Genomic DNA, 22,678 nt, shown 5'->3' with positions numbered 1-22,678 from the left:
TGCCCACACGAGAATGCCTTTTCTTTTCACTGCTAGTTAATAGCGCTTGTGCAAACCGGTACGGAAAAGAAAATCAAACATAGGATAAAAAATGACCAAACCTGAATCTAGTAACATATTTTTATTTACTATAAATGTTGTTGGTGCAAATCAAAGAGTGGTTTGCATAAAAACATCAGTCCAGAGGTGCACTAGATTATCTTTGAATGCTATTACCTAAAAATAGCAGATAAAACACCCCTCAAATAGGATCTTGCGGTACATCTACATGTAGTAAATTAGTGTGATACGAAAGAAAATATTCCTGAGGTAGAGAAGCAGAGAAGGTAACTGAATGTTCCCATCCCATTTGGTTGTTTCGTTGGATAACTTCTTACAAATTACAACAAAAAACAGCTCTTGTAGAAAACTACAGCAGAAAAGCATTGCAAACATGACGCTACACTTCCTTCCTCATAGGCTTAAGGATCTTAGGGCATGTACAATGCAGACGCTTCAGCCGGGCGCTAGGATAATTTTCCTTGCCGTTGTGGTTGATTCCCGGCTGAGTCTGGGAAATCAGCTGGCGTCGACGCGTGATGAGGCGCCGGCGCTCTGCCTAATTTCCTGCAGCAAACCGATCAACGGAGTGCACGCACACGGAGAAAACAAGTCTGGATTAGCGTCTCCGTTAGCAGCTTGCGTTGGATGATGAGGCGCTTGTCTACTTTTCGTTTCTGTATATATTTTTCTTGTTCATCTAAGCGCCTACCTAAACGTCCCGCATTGTACATGCCCTTAGTGGTGCATAACGGTAAAAGATCGGATTTTTTTTTACACATACACGTGGGCAGCGTCCTGCAACACAAGAGGTAGGAATAGAGATATCACTGGGGTTCCCATCGAAGTGGACAGAGCGCAGGCGGTGCTACTTGTGGCAGGGCTGGAACTTGGCGATAATGAAGGTCATCTCCTTGTGCTCACGTCCTAGTGGCCTCTCCGACTTTCTATGTAGTGAGTTTTGTTTTCAGTCAATATTTCGATGGGTGCTGAGGAGAAGCATGCAAATACTTGAGGTAAAGAAGCATATCAAAGAGAGGAAGTTAATTTAAATGTTTCTTAACTCCATTCTATCATTCAGCTATCATTTGAAAAGAAATATTTGAGGATGTATGCGGACATATTCAGCAGCAACGCTATAACTTAAACAAAAAAATTAATGCTAAAGAAATCAATTAATATTCCTCTCCGGCGCGCAGCAGCACCCATGGGCTTTACATCGACTGCCATGAGTGCCATCCATCCCAAACCAGCATCAGTAGCTTCCCTTCCATCCATCTCAAAAAGAATCGGTGAGGTGAATGAAGGAGGCTATTCAGTACTCACCAAAGGCTTGTTGAGGCGGCGGGCCGGGGTTCGGTCAGCAGCTGTCGGACGTCGGAGGAGAGCAAGTCGGTCTCCCTCCCGGTCGCGGCGTTGGTGCATCTCCATCTGGAGGTCGTACTCCCGGCCGGGTGAGGAGGTCGAGGAGGACTAGGAGAAGCCGTTTGTGGCCGGGCTGTTCGTCCTCGATGGAGGGCCCTTAGGGTTTTGCAGCGGCAAGAATGGAGGCGGTGGAGGGCGGCTTCTGCAGTGGAATCGATCGGGAAGAGGTGCGCCTGGAGCGGCGCCGGCGAGTGGCGGGACTGGTGTGGCCGGTGAGCGGCGGCGGCGGGTGTGGTCGTGTGGAGAAGGATGAAAAGGGGCCGAGGAGAGGATTGGTCGCGCATCTCTTCTGGAGCGAGAGAGTGAATAAGTAGGAGATGCCTCGCTCGTGTGTTTTGTTTTCTCGGAGATTTTGGTTCGCCCGAGCTGATTAATTTGCTCCAAATTAACTACACCATCCGGATTTGATGCACATGTCTCCTCGTTTTTCGCAACGATAATAAGTGCTCCCACCCGTGACGTTACGACTCTTTACATGGAGTACTCCAATTACAAAAAAACAAATTAAGGGGTGTTTTGGCTAGATCCAGGCGAATCCTTAATTTGTGTTGATGCTTTGGAAAATGTTCACTCCAACAGAATGACCGTGCTCATAGTACTCCACAAATGTACTACCTCTGAATTAATCAACGCCGCTACGTCAATTAGATATGATCGAAAGGAGTAGTAGCTAGCTATACACAAGTATGCCTAAACTCCACACGTGTATCCGTGCTTTTTTCCATAAAGGAATACGTTCCGTACACACACTTGTAGTAAGAAACTCTGTGTCATGTAAAAATCAAGCCTGGGGCCTTATTTCCACAAGCCGTGCACCGCACATTTTTCCCATGTGTTGCATCTTCCCGTGTAATCTTTGCTCGTGAGATCGCAGAAAACCGATGGTCTAGCGACAATCAACCTAGTATCTGTGTACTTTGGCATGGGAGCCGTGCATATATACCGTCGGATGAACTGCCTATTGCTAGACTATGTTTATTAGCGAGTCAATGTATTTCCACGCTAGGTAGAGAAAAACTCTTTTCTAACTGTATCACAAAAACATATATCCACTGCATCCTCCTCGGACTAAGCGTTCCTGCTTTCGCGTCCTGATCCTTCGTCATCCGTAAAATATACCGATTCCACTAACCTAGCTCAACGCCTACATCACGAGCCCACGTGGGTCTGGGGGGGGGGTGCACAAGACACAAGATAAAACAAAGACATAAGCACATCACGCCAACCAACTCAACGAGCTAGTAGTATATATGAGACTAGGTCTACTAAGATGGATGCTTCCATATACGGTTGCATGAATCTTTGGCTAACAATAATAAGCTAGTGCATATGTGTCGTGATCTGTCACTTGCCACCGCAGTTGACGGGTAATTGACGAAGTTGTGACACATGATGATTGTCCCTCCCTCTCAAATCTTATATCTATGCGGGCAATTGTTGTCGACTATGTTTTATGTCTTTCTTGCCATGTCTTTCCCTAAGTTTTTTCCACCACTCTTTTCATGTCTTCTCTATCCATATTTGTTTTACCACCCTTTCTCCCACACCCTTTCTCCCGCCCTTTTTTTATCCCTTATTCTCGCGCCCTTTTCTCCCTCCCTCTATGCATCTAGGGTGCACATCAATGGTCTATGTTTAGATCTAGGGTACGCATCAAGGATTTAGGTCTATTACTTAGGGTCCAATAATGACTAGGGTGTTAAGTCTAGGTTTATATCTAAGTTTTAGATAGTGATCAATAAACCCTAGATCCATAGATGCACTAATACCTAAACATATACCATAGACACTAGACAATGACCACACTAAATCCTAGACCTAACTCCCATGTCTCGAATTATAGTTGAAAACTCTAACTTTGGACAATCAAACAAACTTTTGTAACAATTTGGCCTCTTTTTGAGTTTGTAGTTTTCTTATGATATAATGTATCACTAATGGAGAAATCACACCTTTTGATGAGAAGCTAGCATGTTCCACTCTATAGACCGTGGAACAAGTAAAAGCACATGGAATCACGCAAGAAAAGGTCATATACCCTTTCTTTTTTTCATTGGTCAATTGTTCCAAATGTGGGTCGTAACTTATGCATACGAGGTCCCGGTCGAGGCGCCAATGGTAGTGGGAAGCTGTTAGCATGTTAGGTGTGATTTGGTAGTACTACCATACGTGGGTGCATGCCCGACCCTCTATTTTTTGTGGCCATGCACCTTCTCTCGCCCATTGTTTTCTCATACTTATTCTCAAGATTCTATCTAAGTAGGGTCTAGGGTGTACACTTGTTGTCTATGCACAGGGTGTAGGTTGAAATCAAGTGTTTAGATACATGGTTTAGATCTTATAAGTCATTTCCATTATTTATCTTCATATAAGTGTGATTTTTTTTATAAATGACCATATATCTCAATTTTGGAATGATGTATGTTCCATGCATGGTACGTCCGAATATTAGAGAAGGTGATGCCAAATTGCTCAAGTTGATTTGAACTATGCAGGGTGTTTGGTTTGGATGTGCCATTGAAATAAGAAGTTGTGCATGGGATGTGGGTGTTGAAATATATGGGCTAAATCATTTGGCCCATGTAGTATTTTAGTTTCTCCATAAATCTCAAAACCCACAAAGTGGCAGTCCATGTGAATTTGAGCCCAAGTTGGTAGCAGCTTACTATGGAGTGTCAAGAGGTGGAAAGTTTAGTCTCACATGTAAAGTTGGGAGGGAGTTAGACCACCTTATAAGGTGGGTTGTTTGACCACTAGTAAGCGATTTTGGAGCTCAAGGATATTGGACGCTCCACCTTATAAGGTGGGTTGTTTGACCACCTTATAAGGTGGAAAGTTTAGTCTCACATGTAAAGTCTCATCATGATGTATGTTGTCATGATGATTTGGTAAAATCTCTGATTTTGGAGCTCAAGGATATTGGACGCTCATACATTTGTAATTCTCATATATATATTTTGCATCACTCATTTGGTTGAGTTTCAGTATGCACACAGTGGAAAAGAGAACAAGTATTCCCTCCGTTCCTAAAAAAATCAACTTTATCTAAATACGAAGGTATATATACATATATGTTTTAGCTATGGATTCATCCATATCAAAAAAAAATTACGAAGCATTTTTAGAGGTGTTCTCATCGATAATAATCGACTACCGGGCTGATGCACTGGTAGAGCTAGTAGTAGTAGTACATTACTAGGTTCGTTTTAATTAATACTACTCCCGTGTGGTGCAGCCTGGAGTTGTGAGAACAAAACGTATTGGAGGTGGTTGCTTCAAACCAATAGATGTATTCCTCTGATGAATCATTGACTTAGGTGGTGACTGGTGACGTATGCATACACAAGCTACTTCCTCGGCCCTTAATTTTAATTTTATTTTTGTAACGTGATGTGCGGAGTCGTGATGTGCGGAGTCGATGACTCAGGTGTTGACGTGCGAGTACTAGAAAGAGAGGAAAGATTCGTTCTGAGCTCGGTGGAGAAGGACATAAAGATAGAGTCGATTTTGTTTTCAGCTCTAGGGTCCTTTTTGTTTTATTTGAGGACTCCTATGTTAGCGAGCGTGGCAGTCCGGAGACGCCGAGTGTTATGTTGATTAAAAAATCATTTTTTGTGAGTAATAATGTTCTGAAGAAAACAAGAAGTTGCATGCATGTTCATTAGATTACCGAGGTCAATTTGCGCCGCTACATTAAAGAGTGAATGGTCCCATAGATCACGCAAGCATGCAGGGGTCGAGTGAGCGCATGAGTAATGGTGGCATACACAACTAGTTGCTCCATGTAAAAAAGTTGTCAGAAGCAACATGGTGAATTTTATCTCTCCAATGGAAGCTACAACTTTAGTTAGAAAAAAGAGAGAAGGGATCCCACAAATATGACACTATGTATCTCTTTCTCTCTCCAAAAGCATACATTTAAGGCTTAAGATCCCACTTCCTGAAGAGGAGGCTGCCTCCTCATCCGAACCTACTTTGAACCACCCGAACCTAGCTAAAGGTGTGAGGCAATACCTCTAGGGCAGTGCATTGGGCATGCCCTGAGCATACTACTCCCTCCGTCCTAGAGTGTAAGTCATATTCCCAAAAACTATTTGTCCCATAACCCCCACCTGTAAGTCATATTCCCAAAATTGTGACTTACAAACTAGGACGGAGGGAGTACTACTGTAGCACTAGTAGTTATGATGTTGTGCTTGGCCGTAATTATGCGACATGCAAATCACGCATTAATAAATCTCCCGATCCATGTGTTAACTAGTACGTATGTGGTTTGTTTTTCTATTTTTGCACGAGCTATAATATAACAATGGAGGTACACCAACTTGTCCCACGGTAGCAAATTGGTACACAAACTTATAATTCGTGCTAAACTGGTACAAATACTTGTGTGGCAGGTGCAAATTCATCCAGATTAGTTTCGAGCCTGACACGTGTTATTGTTGTTGTTGCATTTTACGGAAACGCCTTGTACTAGCTTGTTTCTTTTGCACCGGTGTCGGCCTTCTCCTTCGTTCCCCAGTTGACTTCAGCTTGCTCTGGGTTCCGCTGCCGGTCTGCGATGAATCTCCCACAGTGCGATGCGCGTCGAGGACTCGTAACATGTCATGGGCGCGGCATCGTGTTGCGCTCCTTTGCGAGGGATAACGTGGGCTGGAAGATGGCCTTTGCCGTAGTGGGGTTGGCCGCCATCAGCCTGGCCGCAAGCAGCAAGCTCGGACTCCGCGGAGCGGCACGCTGAGTCGCTGAGTAGTCGTGGCCATTCTCCACTTGGCCTCCCTCGCGCAAGCGAGCATCGCCGCTCACTCGGTGCCTGCCTACCCCAACAGCGGCAACAGCTGCATGAACTGCAGTGCCGACATGAAGGTTACCACTGCACATACAAGATCTTGCGGTGGCGTTAGAGTGGTTCGGCGGGCGAAAACCTATGTGCCTCCTACCGGCATGGGCGGGCACAGGTTGTTGATAATGGGTATTCAAAGTAAGCAAAAAAATCCAATGAGAAAACGTGAAGGTTCACAATTTTTGTTTAACAACCAAGTACATGACACAAAGATTGATAATTGTTCGAACAAAAACGAATTCATTGGCTCGGCTGGCTTTTGTGGCTGAGTGGAGCCTGCTTCCGGTCATGAACTGAATCGAGAGAGCTGCCTCGGTCCTTGCTCTGTCGTTGGAGCTAGACTGTTGGAGCTTCACATGGAGATTATGGGGGCCAATACTGCTGTTTGGCCAGAAGAGTAGCTAGATTTGCTGAATTAGGAGGATGAATACTACACGATTTTGTCAAGCCGGAATTAATGGGTATTCAGCTGAATACCCATGAATAGCTTTGTGCCCGCCCGTGCCTACCGGTGCCACACTTGTAGCTCACGCCGGTCCATGTGGTCCAGAACTGGCGACGGAGACCCTCCTTCTGAGACTGAGACCAGACGAGAACCTTGCCTGCACTCCTCCGCCGGGAAAGGTTGTAAAGCTGGATGGCGGCCACCGGCATATATAGGGCGCTGCAGCCGGGATGAGGTACAAGGTCATCGGTGCCAGGACTTGGACGTCGTGCTCCTCGCTGGCCCCGGCCGTCGAAGAACGCGGCGACAGAATCCTGGTCGACCGGCCGAGATTAAAAACGCAACAGCGGAAGCTCACGAGTGCAAACGAAGAATATGAAGGGTTTTTGTTTGGAAGATAAATAACGGGACGTGTATGCAGTCACTAGGGCAATTTAGACCAGTTTTGCACATCCATCCATCACAAGTTAGTGCACCAGTTTGTCACCGCTTTTACAAGTATGCACGTAATATAATAGTAGACTAGTTTATGCATGCACAGTGATATTAACTCTGTTTGCACAGCTGAGAGGAAAGACGCAGACTTGTAGTAAAAAAAGAAAAAAGATGGAGGAGAGTAGCAAGAGAGTTGATCGATGGATGCCGGCGTGGAGCGCGCTAGCGGATCCAACGCGGTCCATCGCGCGCGCTCGCTCTCTCACTTGGTTTCGTTCTTTTTCTTCATTTGCACGACAAACGACAAAATATTTTATAGGGCTCCGTTCGTCCAAACCGACAGATGGATTATTTAGTTTTGTTGCGAGATACACAGTGGTATATACGACGGATAAGCAAGGTGGGTGGGCCGAGAAAAAATGGTAAGTAGGCAATCAATCAATCTGATTGGGTTTATATTTTGGGCCATGCTGAGCGTCCCCGGGGATCAAATCCCGATCCCCGGGTCCCCAGCCACTCGATGGAAACAACAGCGACGGTTAGATTAGAGTCAACCATCCCGTGTGGAAGAAAAACGCATCCATGAAGAAAAACAATTCCTTCCTCCTCCGACCCGCACAACTTGTAGCACGCCGGCGATGTGGAGTCCCGCGCCGAACGCTGCAGCTTCGGTAGCTACCGCCGTCCGCTCCGGCGGAACCGATCTGACTTCGGCAGCACCGTCGTCCGCTCCGGCAGAATCGATGCCGCTCTGGCCGCACCACGGCCCCTCACAAGCAGCAGGATTGTAGCTTCGCCGCCGGCCTGTGGTAGCACGGCCTGTGGTAGCACGGCCGCACCACTGCCACCACAAGTAGCAGCAGCCGACGTTGGTCGCCGCCAACGCCCTTTGTAGAAGATGTCAGCCGGCGCCGGCGCCCTCTGTAGCAGAAGCCGCCGCCGATTGAAGCAGCCGTGGCCGCCACAAGTAGCAGAAGCCGCCGCCAATTGAAGCAGCCGCGGCCGCCACAAGTAGCAGAAGCCGCCGCCGATTGAAGCAGCCGTGGCCGCCACAAGTAGCAGAAGCCTCCGCCGATTGAAGCAGCCGTGGCCACCACAAGTAGCAGACGCCAGCGTTTGAAGCAGCCGTCGCCACAAGTAGCAAACGCCGACGCCCTTGTAGCAGAAGCCGCCGCCGATTGAAGCGACCCACCGTCGCCATAAGTAGAAACCCAGTGCCGACGCCGGTCGCGGCATCATACTCGGCAAACGCATGTCTCGCGCCCCGCAACTCCTTCGCCGCCCAAGCCATCGGCGGCGGCGTGGCCCCACTTCTCCGGCGTCCATGGCGGCCTCCAACCGGCGTCGCGCGCGTCTGTGTAGAAGAAGATGCCGGGGTTTGGGCCGAAAATGCAGGGATGGGCGGCGGCCGCGGCGCTTGGTGGGGAGTTGGTCCAAGCTCTCCGCCGGGGATCCAGTCTACAGCTAGGTGTGCGGGTGTGGGGGCGCAGGGAGGATGCGAGCGAGGATGCGGAAGGAAGAAGAAATTGGGAAGGGAACGATAAGGTCTGGTGGGCCCCGCTCTCTCGCTCGCGTTTAGGCACGTAGAAGGACGCGTGGCGCGCTCGCGACCTGGAGGATACAACGCGCGATCGTCCGGGGGAATGCAAGCGTTTTCCTTATATTTTTTTGCATGCATATATGGTTCGTTTGATTCCTTTGCAACGACGGCGGCTATGCGCGCTTGGTAGGTGACGCAGATTTGGAGCGAGAGACCAACAGACGGACGGACTCGCCAGTCGCCATCGAGTTGAAGCACGGCCGGCCCTTCCGATCCATCCATCACTTGGGCGACAAAACCGGACCCACCAGCACCGCCGAGCGCGTGATGCATGCCACGGCTGCGCTTTGCTCATTCGGTGCGCGCGCGGTGCTGGAATAGCCTCGGACCCTGCAGGCTGCAGCCCGACGAAGGGGACCCCGCGCGCCGGAACGCTGGATGCGCTGCTGTCGGACGTCACGATCACGTCCAGCTGGCGCTCCAAGGGAACGGACAGGGCAGGACCACAAGTCCGCCAAGTACGCGTTCAGCCATAGCTTCAACTCTGCTAGTATGGCGATGGATCCACTCGTTGGTTTTTGAATCTCAAGTTTGAAAAACAAATCGTCCAATATGCGAAATATTGATTTTCATTAGTAGAAATTGAGTGCAAATTTGATTACCAGCGTCTGGCCGCCGCGGGCGCTCCACCCGTTGTCGACGCGGCGGATGTTGCACCACTCGGTGGGGTTGGCCTTGCCGAGCACGACGGCGCCGGCCCGCCGGAGGCGTGTCACGACGCCGGCGTCCCGCCTCACCACGGAGCCGAGGAGAGCCAAGGAGCCGACGGTGGTGTTGAGTTTATCGCGGGTCGCGATGTTGTCCTTGAGAAGAACAGGGATACCGTCCAGCGCGCCGAGTAGGCGGCCGCCGGAGGTCCTTCGCCTTGCATCGGCGGCTCGCGCTTCCAGGAGCGCGTCCGGGTTGACCTCGATGACGGCGCGCAGCAGCGGGTTGAGGCGCCTGATCCGGTCCAGGTAGAACTGGACGAGTGCCGCCGATGTGAGGCTGCCGTTGGTGAAGCCGAGGTGGATGGCCTCCACGGTGGCCTCGTGGAACTCGAAGCCGTGCGACACGCCGGCGCCTGCGACCAGGGCCAAGACGGCGGCGACAGCTTGCAGCCGCAGCCACGCCATGCTAGCTTAGGTGAAGCGCTGAACGGTTCTATCCAGTGCCTTTTTTTTGTGTGTGTGGATTGGCTGTCTAATGCTTGCTTGTATAGTTAAGTATCGATTATTTCATCCCTACACGTGCGTGCTTGAATATTTTTCTAGTAGTCGTACCATTAATTTCTCAGATCTCCATCGGCGATGAGGACAACACACCTATCACTTCCGTAAATTAAACAAAACTGAAGCGACAATCGAAACCCATTTTCCATTGCAAGGATTAGTTTAACCTATTTCAATCAAATTCTCATGTTTACTTTGACTATGTGTATTTCCCATTGCAAGGATTAGTTTAACCAGCTAGTATGTTCCATAGTGTTTTTTCGCCTCTAAACTTTCTCACGCTAGAAAATACATTTATTCCGTTCCCGGCAACGCACAGTGCCCGCGCGTTGCGGCGGAGAGCAAAAATTATAGACCATGTCGATTAAGGTGGACATACTAAAAATAAACAAATGCGCATATGTAAATTTCTAAAACATAGCCCACACTCGAGTGGCGCATCAGGCATAGGAGAGCCGACAATTAATAAATAATTGTTCATATGCAAAAATTTCTAAAACTGATCCCACGCTCTCTAGTTTGGTCCATCTGTTCAATTACATATTTCAAAGATCTTGTTTAGTCCAGTTTAATCCATCGCGTTTAATTACAGCTTTCAAAGAATACATGCACCATGCATCAGTCATCACACACGCCCACAATCTCGTTTATACCAGTCCTAGTCATCCTGTCTTCCGTTCCATTATGAGAACCCGCCATGCAAAGGAGTTTATTGCACCATCCTTAATCCCAGCGTGCAGGTCTTTCTTGTTTCCTTCCATATATCCAAGTGAGATTTCACTTCTGTTTTTTTCTTCCAATGCTCGTCACGGCCACCACGAGTTAATTGTGATGCTTCTGTTTTCTTAGCAGGCTTGCAGATAACCAGAAAACTTAAGTATATAAATTGGCAAAGCTTCCTAGAAGGCAGCGAGGTGGGACTAATAGTTAACATACTAGTAGATGGACCATGCGCGCTTTGCTGCGCCGTTCTTCTATACCTGGCGTTTTTTTCTCTGCTTCATGGTTTGTTGATTGCCTTGCCGCGTTGTTTTATCTTTCGACACTATTTCGTTCAATGGTTACATTATTATTGTTTAGAGAAATGAAATATGCCAATAAGGCAATAACATCGAAGGAAAATCCACAATATAGCAATAACTTCCAAAGAACAATATTGTGAACTGTGTATATTGTTATTCGCCGTCAGCAAAAAAGAATACAACAAAGCTACCCTAGAACATGTATTTTTTTTCTAAATATATGCAAATAACTGCACATCAAGAAAACGCATTTCCCTTTTATGTATTCCCCTATGATCATTTAAGGTTGTAGAGAACATCATTCATTCTACCTAAGCGGGTCTTTTTTTTCAAAGCCATGGTACATCTTGCCAACTGTTACTTGCTTCCATGTTATCACGATTTCAAGGCATGTTACAGACTTCAGAAGAAAATATCTGAGAATGGGAAATTTAAATATGGTAATCAAGATATGTATAACTTAAGAGAAAATATAACGTTTAGGTGAAAAATATGACTTCCACATAAGTATTAATATTCAAAAGATGATGATAGTCTGCAAGAAATTACATGATTAACTAAGGATACTTGATAGTACAATTCTTCAGCATGCACTGCCTATTTGTTTTGTTCTAGTAAATCATAGCAGTTTAAAGAAAATCTGGAAGAGATGGCATCCATGAACTACAACTATTCTATAAAGATGAAGGATAAAGTGAGTGGAAAATATAGTTCAATAGTTTCTTGATCATAGGTAGGTTGAAAGAAACCAATGAACAATAAATATTTCTCCTACTTACCTTTACCCAAATATACATGAGAAATCATTTCAAAACTGTTGAAGTGTAAAGAAATTCTGCATAACTACAGAACCCATTAGAGAGAAATATAGAATAAACAGAATACTGAATATAGGAAGTTGGTGACTAATGCAAAGAACAAGAACTATAAGCACCTCTAAATATTAAGATAGCTTCCGAGCTACCAAGAAAACATGTGAAAAAATGGTTATCATTGCTCAAAGCATGACCATACCTTTAAATTTGAAATTCAATAACCGGATATCAAAGAGCCTTTGTTATACTTGGAAACAATAACCTGTTATGTAGCACAAGCAGTCTATCCCAACAAGAAAACACGCAATGTATCTCTGTGGGGACCCTAAAAAGTTTTTGCAATTCCAAACATATGCTTACTTCTCAACAAGTTGTACACATATTAACCATGCCAAACAGCTTGCTTCGATCATGTGATGTAGAATTTGGAAATAGTAATGTTCCTAATCAATCTATCTAAAATTGATGAATGAATAGCTTCAGCGAAGGTAAAGTAGCCAGAGTTACATGATTGCTAATTTTTTTTGTATAATGTGAGTCCAATAAATGGAAAAATTAATTTTTTTCCTTCCGTTGCCATGTTAGATTTTTTGTATCACGTGAGTCCAATAAACACCCCACAAGCAACCATCAAACATGCAAGGCAACAATAAAACCACAACTTGGAATCATCTCTAGGCTGATCAATGAACAAACTGATCACCAATGGCACAATCTTACCAGTTTTCAAACGCGCCAAACATGTGTCTTATGAGTATGTATAATATCAACAAATCACTTGCCAATCTAGATCCCCAGTTTAAAATAAGAATGGGATGGTAAAAGATAAAAGAGGTAGGCATATTCTAACGCTACACACTTACTCTAACAACGAAAACTTGAGCTGGGAACATATATCATACACCAAAAAGTCTCGAAGCCAACGATCAGATGCTTATATTGTGAGTAAGCTGAGAGAAATCCATACATGAAGCTAATATGTCAGTAATACTCTAGAGCAGATAGAGCTATAATATATTGAAATATAATCTATTATTACGGGATGCGATTTATTTACCATGAGGAATATATGTACTAAACTCTAAAAGGTCGCACTTGTTGCTTTGTTTAGCCGGACACTGTCTGGCTTGAACAACCAAAGCCAAATTGTTAGAGAAGTATGAAGTAGATGTATAAAAGATGCTAGTAGTACCTGCTTGGGCTTGAGGACTCCCTGCAAGTGACAATTGCTGTCCGTATTTCCGTACAAAGACTGTTACAGCAGCATCTCTAGAGGCCACAGATGAGAATTGGAACATCTGTGGATACTGCATGTTGTAGCCGTCGACTTGCATAGCTGGCCGTAGTGCTTAATGACTGCCCAAACTGGAAATATGAATAGAAGGGATTGGCTCCGGTCAATATGCCAGTTCCTGCTCTTGTACTTCTTCATAGAATGGGTACCGGTTCCCGCAATAGCGTCATAGTTAATTCCAATTAAAAGAAAAATAAGAATGTATTTATGTCATATGTCATGATTTTTGTGAGGGACTCTGCTATGTACATTTCACACCTTTATCTAGACAATGTATAGTTTAGGCTACCAAGACCATTTATCACATAACAGTATTATAGAAAACGTTGATCAAAAGACAAAGTTACAGTCTAATTTTGTAACTATATCATGTTCAACATCCTTGAAGGTAGGAGCAATTGTCGTAAAACCACCGCCTTACACTAATGTAATTTCATTTATCATAATGATTTATAAAAGATGATGTGTTACATTATGCCAAATAATATTATGCCTGTATATATCATCTTTCTATTTGGGCAAACAAGATCATAGGTGCTATAGGGGCGCTGCTTGCTACTTGCCTGTATATATCATCTGCACTGGATTGAACTGAACCATACATGAGTGTTGCTGCACTAGCTAGCTGCAAATCCTGTACTTTGGCCTAGAGTCAGGCCAAGATTCAAAGTACCAGCACTAATTTGGTTCTTTATGCAGCCAAAACAGAGCTAAGAGGATGGAATATAGGAACACATATCAACACAAGTACCCGGTGCAGAAAGGCTAGTCCTCTATGAAAGACGATCGGATTAACCATGCCTACTTAGTGAATACTAAAAATGATCTATTGGCGTGCCAAAGACAGGTCAAAGTCTGAAGCTTCGAGGGGCAAATCTCTAGTTTTAGTACTAACGGTCATGGGCTTAGTCAGGTTCTCTGAAGATAATCATCGCTGCCCAAATTTCCTCACTAAGCTGGGTGAAAGCAATGCAAAATGGCGCTGATAGTAGCAAGACAATGAAGTTGTACCTCAGGAAAGCTTGCCCCACTCATGGAACCCTTTTTTTTTAGATTGTCCACCGTGACACCCTTGTGAACCTCGATGCAGCCGCTGAGCAAGAAGGTCTTGAAGCCGAGCTCTCACACCTCCTTGTACAACAGTCATGCTGGAATGGATCACTGCCGCCTCTCCCATCTACCCAAAATCGCGGTGGTCGAACAGTTCAAGTTTCCCATTTAGAAACTGAAATCGTGGGAGGATTGAGGGTCTGGCTCACCCGTATCTGTGCTGCGCGTAGTAGGGGAGTTTGGAGAGCATCATCTCATCGACGTCGAACACCCACGCGTCGGCGGCGCCGTCTTTAGCGCACTCTTCGGTGCTCTTCAACGGCGGCGGCGCGGGCGTAGGCAGAGCCCTCGCGCGCGGCAAGCTCCAGATCAGGCCGCGACGCCGGGGTAGGCGAAGGCCTACGCGCTGAGCTGCAGGTCGTTAGGTCGGTGTCGTAGGAGGCTCAGCCGGAAGCACAGACGGCGGCAGCGACGATTTGGGAAGAGGGAGGGAGTGGAACGGGGCCTCAGCGAGTTGACGGCCGGACATTTGGGGGCATTGGAGCTGCAAAGTAAAACACGCATAGAAACCGACTATCTAAAAAAAAGGAGAGGCTTACCTGGCAGCTGTAGATTGGACACAGACATGTGGACCCGAAACCAGGCAGCATCGGTGGAGCAAGGAGAGCTCCCCAAAACACTGGGAGCTTGGATGTGTTTGGATGAGTGGCTATCCCTCAAGTGGCTATGGGTAGTCATCTTTTAAGTGGTTAGCACATGTTTGGTTAGAAGTGTGGGGTGGTTGAGGGTAGCCAAATTTGTCCCAAAAGCTGGTTGAGGCTAAGGATGGCAATTTTACCCACGGATGCGAGTACTGCCTGCAGTATCATGCCGCATGGGCGGGGTATGGGTACACTTTTATGCCCATGGGCAGTACCCATACCCTGCCCGTTAACTCATGGGCAGGGCACGGGTATAGCCTCGTGTCCACGGGTATACCCATACCCTGCCCGTTTATTGTCAAATTTATACGTGACACGTCTACTTCTGTTGACTTATGAGTTAGAATATGAGAATCTGATTTTTATATTATGTTAATTGTTATGTACTCAACTATCTGTTATTGAGTTGAGATAATTAATTTTTTTAATCGAATTTATTATCGATAAATGTAAAATTCAGAGTGACTTATGTACAATTTAACCTACCCACCGGGTACCCAATGGGTACGGGTACCCGCCAGGTATGGGTATGGGTAAAGTTTTATACCCATGGGTACGGATATGGGTAGAAGTTTGTACCCATTGACTATACGGGTATGGGTATGGTATTGCCTTACCCTGCCCATACCCTGCCCATTGCCATCCTTAGTTGAGGCCAACCACCAGAAAAGTCCTGGTTGAGGCCAACCACTCGTGGGTGAGCAGCTAGAATCACCCACGGGAGGATTTCTGTCGGTCACCGTCCCCCTAAAGAGAAAAACACCCGCGAAACCCCACAAAAACTTATCTATTTCCCTCCTTATTTTCTCCAGAAACCACGAAGCTCCCAGGCGGCGGCGGCAGATCCAATCTCACTTCCATCGTGCGAGACAAAAATTGAGGAACACCGGCGGTCGGTCTCGTCCTAGGCAAGGTAATCCCACACCCTACCATATCTACTGCTCCTCTTTGTCTCTGTCGTCTTCCTCGCGGTGGTGGAAAGCAAGGCACGCGCGGCGGCGGGCGAGCTGCAGGGCACGCGCGGCGGCGGGCGAGCTGCAGGACACGCGCGGCGGCGGGCGAGCTGCACATGAGCTGCAGCAAGCGCGGCAGTGCACACGCGGCGGCGGGCGAGCTGCAGGGCGTGCAGTAGGGCGTGCGGCAGGGCTTGCGGCGATGGACGTTGTTGGTCCTTCCAATCGATAGCTAGCTAGATTAGCAAGATCTGTGGCTTTGATGCACGCTTTGTTTTGCTAGCACGTGGACATATTCTTAGCTAGATCTGTTGCCTAATTTGACTCTATATTTTGCATAGGTACCAGAGAAGACACGGGATTTGGAGGTGATATTTCGCATCAAAACTTGAGGTGATTTTTGCTCTCAGACTATGATGTGTTTGGACAGAGTATTTTTGCTGCATACAAATCTGCTAGTCGTTGTTATGACTGAAGTTGTATATTGTGTAATTTTGCATTGTAGATGGACAACAAGGCAAAGTTTTTAATTTATACTTGCATGATGGCACATATGTTTATCTCTATGATGACATTAGTTGTTCAATCAAGAAAAAGAAAGAGAAGAGCGACCATAACATATGCCCCAATTGACGATAGGGATAGAATGAGAAGAGAGTATTTCGATAATAAAGTATGGAAGAATGACACAACTTGCGTGAATATGCTTAGGCTACGGAAAGAACCATTTTTTCGATTCTGTAAAGTCTTTAGAGACCGGAATTTTTTGAAGGACACGATACATATGTCTATTGAGGAGCAAGTAGCTATGTTTTTGCACACCGTGGGGCACAATGTTAGAAATAGGGTAATTGGCGGCAACTTTGGTAGATCCGGTGAAGTTGTTAGCCGTTATTTCAAGAGAGTCCTACATGCCATCGGTGAGCTTCGAGATGAGCTAATTAGGAAGCCTTCAATGGAGACCTCTTCCAAAATAGAAGGGAACCACCGTTGGGATCCTTATGTGGTTGTATTATGAGGTATTCTCACAAAATTCATATAGCCATGCCAAACTTGGATTGATCTATGTAGCAAAGCTTGTGTTATGAGGTATTCTCACCATCATAACAAAGAGGTGATCATATCACTACAGCCATCTTTCACCCCCGAAACCAAACACAAACATGGTTGTGGTTAACCACTTTTCTAACTAACTCAACCAAACAGAAAAAGTGGTTAACCCCAGCCACGTGGTTGGGGGTACCCATAGCCACCTTTTTATGCCCACAATCCAAACACATCCTGCTGCAGGTAAATTGGGCCTTTCCATACACGGGCCAACTTAGCACGGAATGAAGCCCGCCCACAGTAATACCGAATGAGCATAATGCTAGCTAGAGACCTCCGCCAACATCGATCGATTGGAGCAGATCGAAACGTTTTCTCTTAACCGGTGGTGGCAGCACCCGTAATTTTCATTCAAACATAGGGCAAATTCAAAGCGGACCAAAAAATTGGGGAGAAACCTTAGTGCCTTGTAAAGTAAAGACTGCATCCCCTTGCAATATTTACCCGTCGAACTAGACATGCAAGTGTGCTGCGTACAGCAGCAAGTTTTCCCTCAGTAAGAAACCAAGGTTATGATGATGAAAAAGAACAAAGAAAAGGAAGCAAAATGGAACATGCTTCGGGAAGATGCTGTTATCACCAGATTTTGGCCAAATCAGGAGATGGGCCGTAAGTGAAGATGGGCTTGAAGGATATACGCGTGGAGCATCTTTGAAGCGGCCTTGCACGAAGAGTTTGGGCTAGATTGCCCGTGTATCTGTAATATAGTAGATTGCATCTTAGTTTAGAATTAAAAGATAGAGTTTAACCCGTGCACGGTTAGGTGCACGCCCGAATTAGAAAGTCCCTTGGACTATAAATATGTATCTAGGGTTATCGAAAAAGGAGGACAATCACGTTCACAACAAACACAAATCAGGCGCATCGCCACCCCTACTTTCGAGGGTTTCTTTCGGGTAAGCATCATGCTGCCTAGATCGCATCTTGCGATCTAGGAAGTACGCGTTTATTCGTTACCTTGTGTTGCTCGTGCTGAAGCGTTGTTGATGGCGAGTAACACTATTTATCATAGGTGTTTTGGGGCTTGCATGGATGCTTTTCTTATACATGCTTGCTTAGCTATCGTCGCCCCACGATATCTAGTCGCCCTTATACCCACCTAGGTGTAAGGGCGACACCTTGCTTGTTCGTTATTTAGTAGATCCAATATGTTATAGTTGCTCCTTGATTCTTCAAGGATTGGTTTAATATCCGTATGGTTAGGCCTTGCAAACGGGTTGAACGATCCGGTAGCACGTAAGGTATGGTTTGTTAATCCTAAGAGGGATGTTCCGGAATTGACTTAGTGTTGGTTTTTAGGCCTCTTCTAGGGTTAGCTTTCCATTATCTTTCGTGTCTATTAGGCTCAACTACGCGTAGGATGTTCCGATCATGCGGTGAAAACCCTAAACCTGTCGTAGATTGGTTTAGCTTTATAGTGATCAAGCGAGAGCCCCGTGTCATCGTTGACCCGACGTGAACCATGGGGCGATCGGCTCTTTGAGCCGATCCACGAGGCAACCCGAGAGCCGATCGGGCTCGTATTTAATGTTTACGTGTCCGCCATGCGAGAAACTAATCAAAGCAATCCAACACCTTCCCGACCGTGTATAGGTCGAGTGGCACGCCCTAGCAACCGCCGGGACGTGTGCCGGAACATTTGCGGGACGACGTCGAGGGACCGGGGCCCCTCGCGAGCCTTGGAAGCCTCCCGGCTCTTCGTGTTGCTTAACCACCGCTCGCGGTGGGTTTTGGCGAGCAACACATTCCGGCACGCCGGTGGGACCACCTTCCGCAACAACCACGTCAACATCCGAGATGGCGGAAGCACCGATCAAGTACGAAGATCCGCTCGCCGAGCACAAGAAGAAATATGATGATCTCAAGGCCATCTTCGAAGCCGATCTCATCGGCTCTTTCGAGAAGACCCGTTCGTACGGGATCAAGTTCAAAGGGTTCCAACCCGAAGGCGCGTTGGAGGGACTAGATCTATCTCTCCCCTCGGAGGAACGTACCAGAGCCCTTCGGCAGGAAAATTAACTATGCCGTTGCTCATTCTCTACATCGGCATTCTGAGAGCCTGGTGAACACTTTGGAGCGTGTTGCGCTTCACGTGGTGCAAGAAATCATGAAGCATCAGTATTCTCCTTCAGGACCTGCGCTAGGAACTCACCAGGGAGAGATACCGCACTACACCGAGGCCACCACCTGCCGTACACGATGGCGGCTCCACGAGCAACAAGGTTCGCTAGCGTACGTCGTCTACAAGGTTGGAGGTGATCCCGGCGATTACCAATTCCCGTATGAGCCGCCCAAGGAGATTCCACATGGATACGTGTGCACATACGTGCGGACCGCAACAACTCGGATGAGCCGAGGTTACAAGCGGGAGGGATCGCCACGGCGAGGAAGGGTCGCCGAAACAGGAGTAGTTGCTTGGAGCGAGAAACGATTCTGGAGCGGATGCTCGAGAAACGGCGTGGCTAGCTAAATATGCCACCGAACAAGTCATGAACGCTCAACCTCTGCGGCTCCTACGGTGGATGAGATCACCGCAATCTTGAGAGATCAGTTCGGCATCATGCCGAAGAAGAGAATGATCGGCTATTCCAAGCCGTATGCCAACGAGTATGACCTAATCCCACTACCGCCTAAGTATCGGCTCCCTGACTTCACAAAATTCGGTGGATCGAAGGAACCGACTCAATTGAGCATGTGAGCCGATATTTGGCACGGTTGGGCATGGTCTCGGCTTCGAACGAGCTACGTGTGAGGTTCTTTTCACAATCTCTCACGGGTCCGGCCTTTGGGTGGTACACCTCGTTGCCACCCGATTCGGTTCGAACGTGGAAGCAGCTGGAAGAGCAGTTTCATGTACAGTATCATTCGGAAACTACTGAAGCTGGCATTGCCGATCTGACACAACTTCGGCAAAGGCGAGGAGAGACGGTGTTTGAATACATCCAGCGCTTCAGGACCGTCAGGAACCAATGTTATTCGGTTCGTTTATCTGAGAAGGAAGCAGTCGAGCTGGCGATAGCGAGCTCTGCGCCGCCGCTCAAGGATGTGACCTTCCAAGCAGACTACAATTCACTGGCGCATATGGTTCAGAAATTGACATCGTATGAATAGCGCCACCCGGAATTGTACCAGGACAAGTTCAAGCGCATCGCCCTGATCGAGACGGGAGAAGATGAAGATTCCGCAGAAGATCAGGAAGTCGCTGTAGCTGAATGGACTCGGGGGGCAAAGCCCGTGTCCTGCAAGTGGGTGAAACAACCGGGGCTCGCAAAAGGGTTTGACTTTGATTTAAGCAAAACGGAGCAGCATTTTTGATTTGTCGCTAAAGGAAAAATGATGAAGTTACCCGAAGGCCACAAAATCCCCACGTTACAAGAGATGAACGGCAGGCCATACTGCAAATGGCATCACACGTTCACCCATGCCACTAATGACTGCAAAGTCTTACGCGGACAAATTCAAATGGCGATAGAACAAGGCCGATTGCTCTTCGGTCAGTTTGCCATGAGAGTTGACACACATCCATTTCCCGACGTCAACATGGTGGATCTCAGTCACTGCATAAGACGCGAGCCAAGTTTCTCTTTTGGGATCAACATGGCAGGGCTTGCAGATCGCCATAGAAAGGATAAGCCAGAGAGCAGTCACTCCCGTGGCAAAGATAAAGAGGAGGCCGATCCACGTGACCGGCCCCAGCATGATGACAGACGGTACTTGACTAAGGAAGAGGTGAGAAGCGTGTGGTATCAACGACCACTTTCCGCGCACCTCCTCAACAAATATGAGCAGCAGTATGACCGACATCGGCGCTACGGCGTAGACGATGATAGATATCGTCGGTCTGATGCAGACAACAGGAAATACCGTCGATACGAAGGGTATGAGCGTCACGCTAGAGGGAGGTCAAGAGAGCAAGAGGACATGGATGGGCATTGGAACTGTCCTTTCTTCAAACACTGCTGGGACTCAGGAATGAGCCGGTTGCCTACAATCGAGAACTGCCCAGAATGTAAACAGAAGAGGAAGGGAATAAATGAAGTTTTAGTGTTCAAGCGTCTAGGACCTCTTCCACCTCAGAGCAAACGGGCTGAGACATCCCAAGATGAAGACTTCGAGGAGTCAGAAGAAGAAGATAGATATCACCGGCCAAGGTGGTGCCCTGATGGACTCAGCCACTCCCAAAAGCGCAGAGTGCAACGGCTACGTAACTTGGAGGAAGCCGAGGCGCAGTACCTATACACGTTGAGGAAAGCACGGCCCGATCTGGCCGTGAAAATTCAGCAAACATTGGAGACAGAGGCACGGCCACGGAAGAAAGTGTGGCGACGCAAGCAGACAAAAGCCGATGCGGAGGCATCGGTCGATACAAACATGGTGTTCATCCTTCCGTCGAGTTTTGTGCTCCAAGAGACGGGAAGTGTCGAGTGGCACGGTTTGATTGCGGCCCGCGGCTCGATCATCTTTGAGAAGCCACGAGAGAGGAGCTACGGGCATCCGAAAGCCCTATACTCGAAAGGTTATATCAATGGGCAGCCTATCGACAAGATGCTTGGTTGACACGGGAGCGACAGATCAACATAATGCCATACTCCATGTTACGACGTGTGGGACGTTCCAATGAAGATCTGATCAAGACCAACGTCACGCTAAGCGATTTCAACGGCCAAGCGTCAGAAGCCAAGGGTGTTCTGAACGTGGACTTAACTATCGGCCGAAAGACCATCCCTACGTCATTCTTCATCGTCGACAGCAAAAGCACTTACGCTGTCCTGCTAGGAAGGGATTGGATCCACGCTAACTGTTGCATTCCATCCACAATGCATCAGTGCATCATACAATGGGATGGAGATGAAGTGGAGGTTGTTCATGCAGATGATTCGGTCGAAATCTCTTTGGCCGCCATGAACATCTGGGAAGCAAACGACCAAGAGCCGCTCTCTGGAATCAATCTGGACGGCTGTGAGCGCATCGAAGCTTCAAAAAACGGGGTGAGGCTGGTCTTATCCACTGGCCTGACAGAGTAGCAAGACCCAAGCCTATGGACGTACGTGGCGAGGCCGATCCCTGCGATCGGCCCAAAAAAATAAAAAGCAAGAATCTCACCTCAAGCATGTCACGCAGCTATACCGGAGAACCAAGAAGTTGTGAACCCTCAGTAAGCATTGCAATGAAGAAGGAGGCCGATTCTAGCAATCGGCCAAAATTAGCCTCAACATGCCTTCTGCCTGTGTTTAACATTGATTTAGCAGGCGATGGAAAGCTGGGGTATGGGTTTACATCAGCTAGAAGAGATGGACATTGGTCCTAGGGTTAAGCCACGACCAACATTTATCAGCAAAAAGTCGGATCTACAGCTGCGGAGCCGATTGATAGCCCTGTTGAACTGATGAACTACACGATACAACTGCAAAGGAGGCCGATTTCAGCAATCGGCCAAAATCATTCTCACCACACTTGCTAGTCGCTGTGCTATTTAGCATGGTGAGTGGTGTGACAGGCTTATAGTTGGCTGGAAAGCCGATATCTTCAATCACTTGAAGGATTCGGCTCGGGGGGCATACACACAGAGAAGGTACGAGGCCACGAAGTATGTACCCAGGAGGAGCCGATTCATGAAATCGATCGACTAATAATAAAAAAAATCGAAAAATAGAATTTTTTTTAAGCAAAGCCGATGCACAGCCATCGACTCTAGAATTACAGAGCTTCAACTGCCACTTAAGCAGGCCTCTTTGATG

At 47.2% G+C, this 22,678-nt stretch overlaps 2 long non-coding RNA genes across 2 annotated transcripts; one reads left to right on the top strand and one right to left on the bottom strand.

Annotated features, from left to right (window-relative positions):
- Positions 1-11,692: 11,692 nt before the first annotated feature.
- LOC124678782 lies at positions 11,693-14,504 on the bottom strand. The gene is made up of 3 exons (XR_006994643.1): positions 14,389-14,504; positions 14,141-14,306; positions 11,693-13,200 (listed from the first exon to the last, which is right to left on the bottom strand). It is a non-coding gene; the product is annotated as an uncharacterized LOC124678782 (long non-coding RNA).
- Positions 14,505-15,660: 1,156 nt separating this feature from the next.
- Positions 15,661-16,371, top strand: LOC124669273. The gene is made up of 3 exons (XR_006992099.1): positions 15,661-15,793; positions 16,175-16,226; positions 16,339-16,371. It is a non-coding gene; the product is annotated as an uncharacterized LOC124669273 (long non-coding RNA).
- The last annotated feature ends 6,307 nt before the right edge of the window (positions 16,372-22,678 follow it).

Source organism: Lolium rigidum, chromosome 7 (assembly GCF_022539505.1).
Source record: "Lolium rigidum isolate FL_2022 chromosome 7, APGP_CSIRO_Lrig_0.1, whole genome shotgun sequence".
Taxonomy (NCBI): Eukaryota; Viridiplantae; Streptophyta; class Magnoliopsida; order Poales; family Poaceae; genus Lolium; species Lolium rigidum.
Note: the sequence above shows the minus strand (reverse complement) of the source record. Positions and strands in the feature narration are given on the sequence as shown.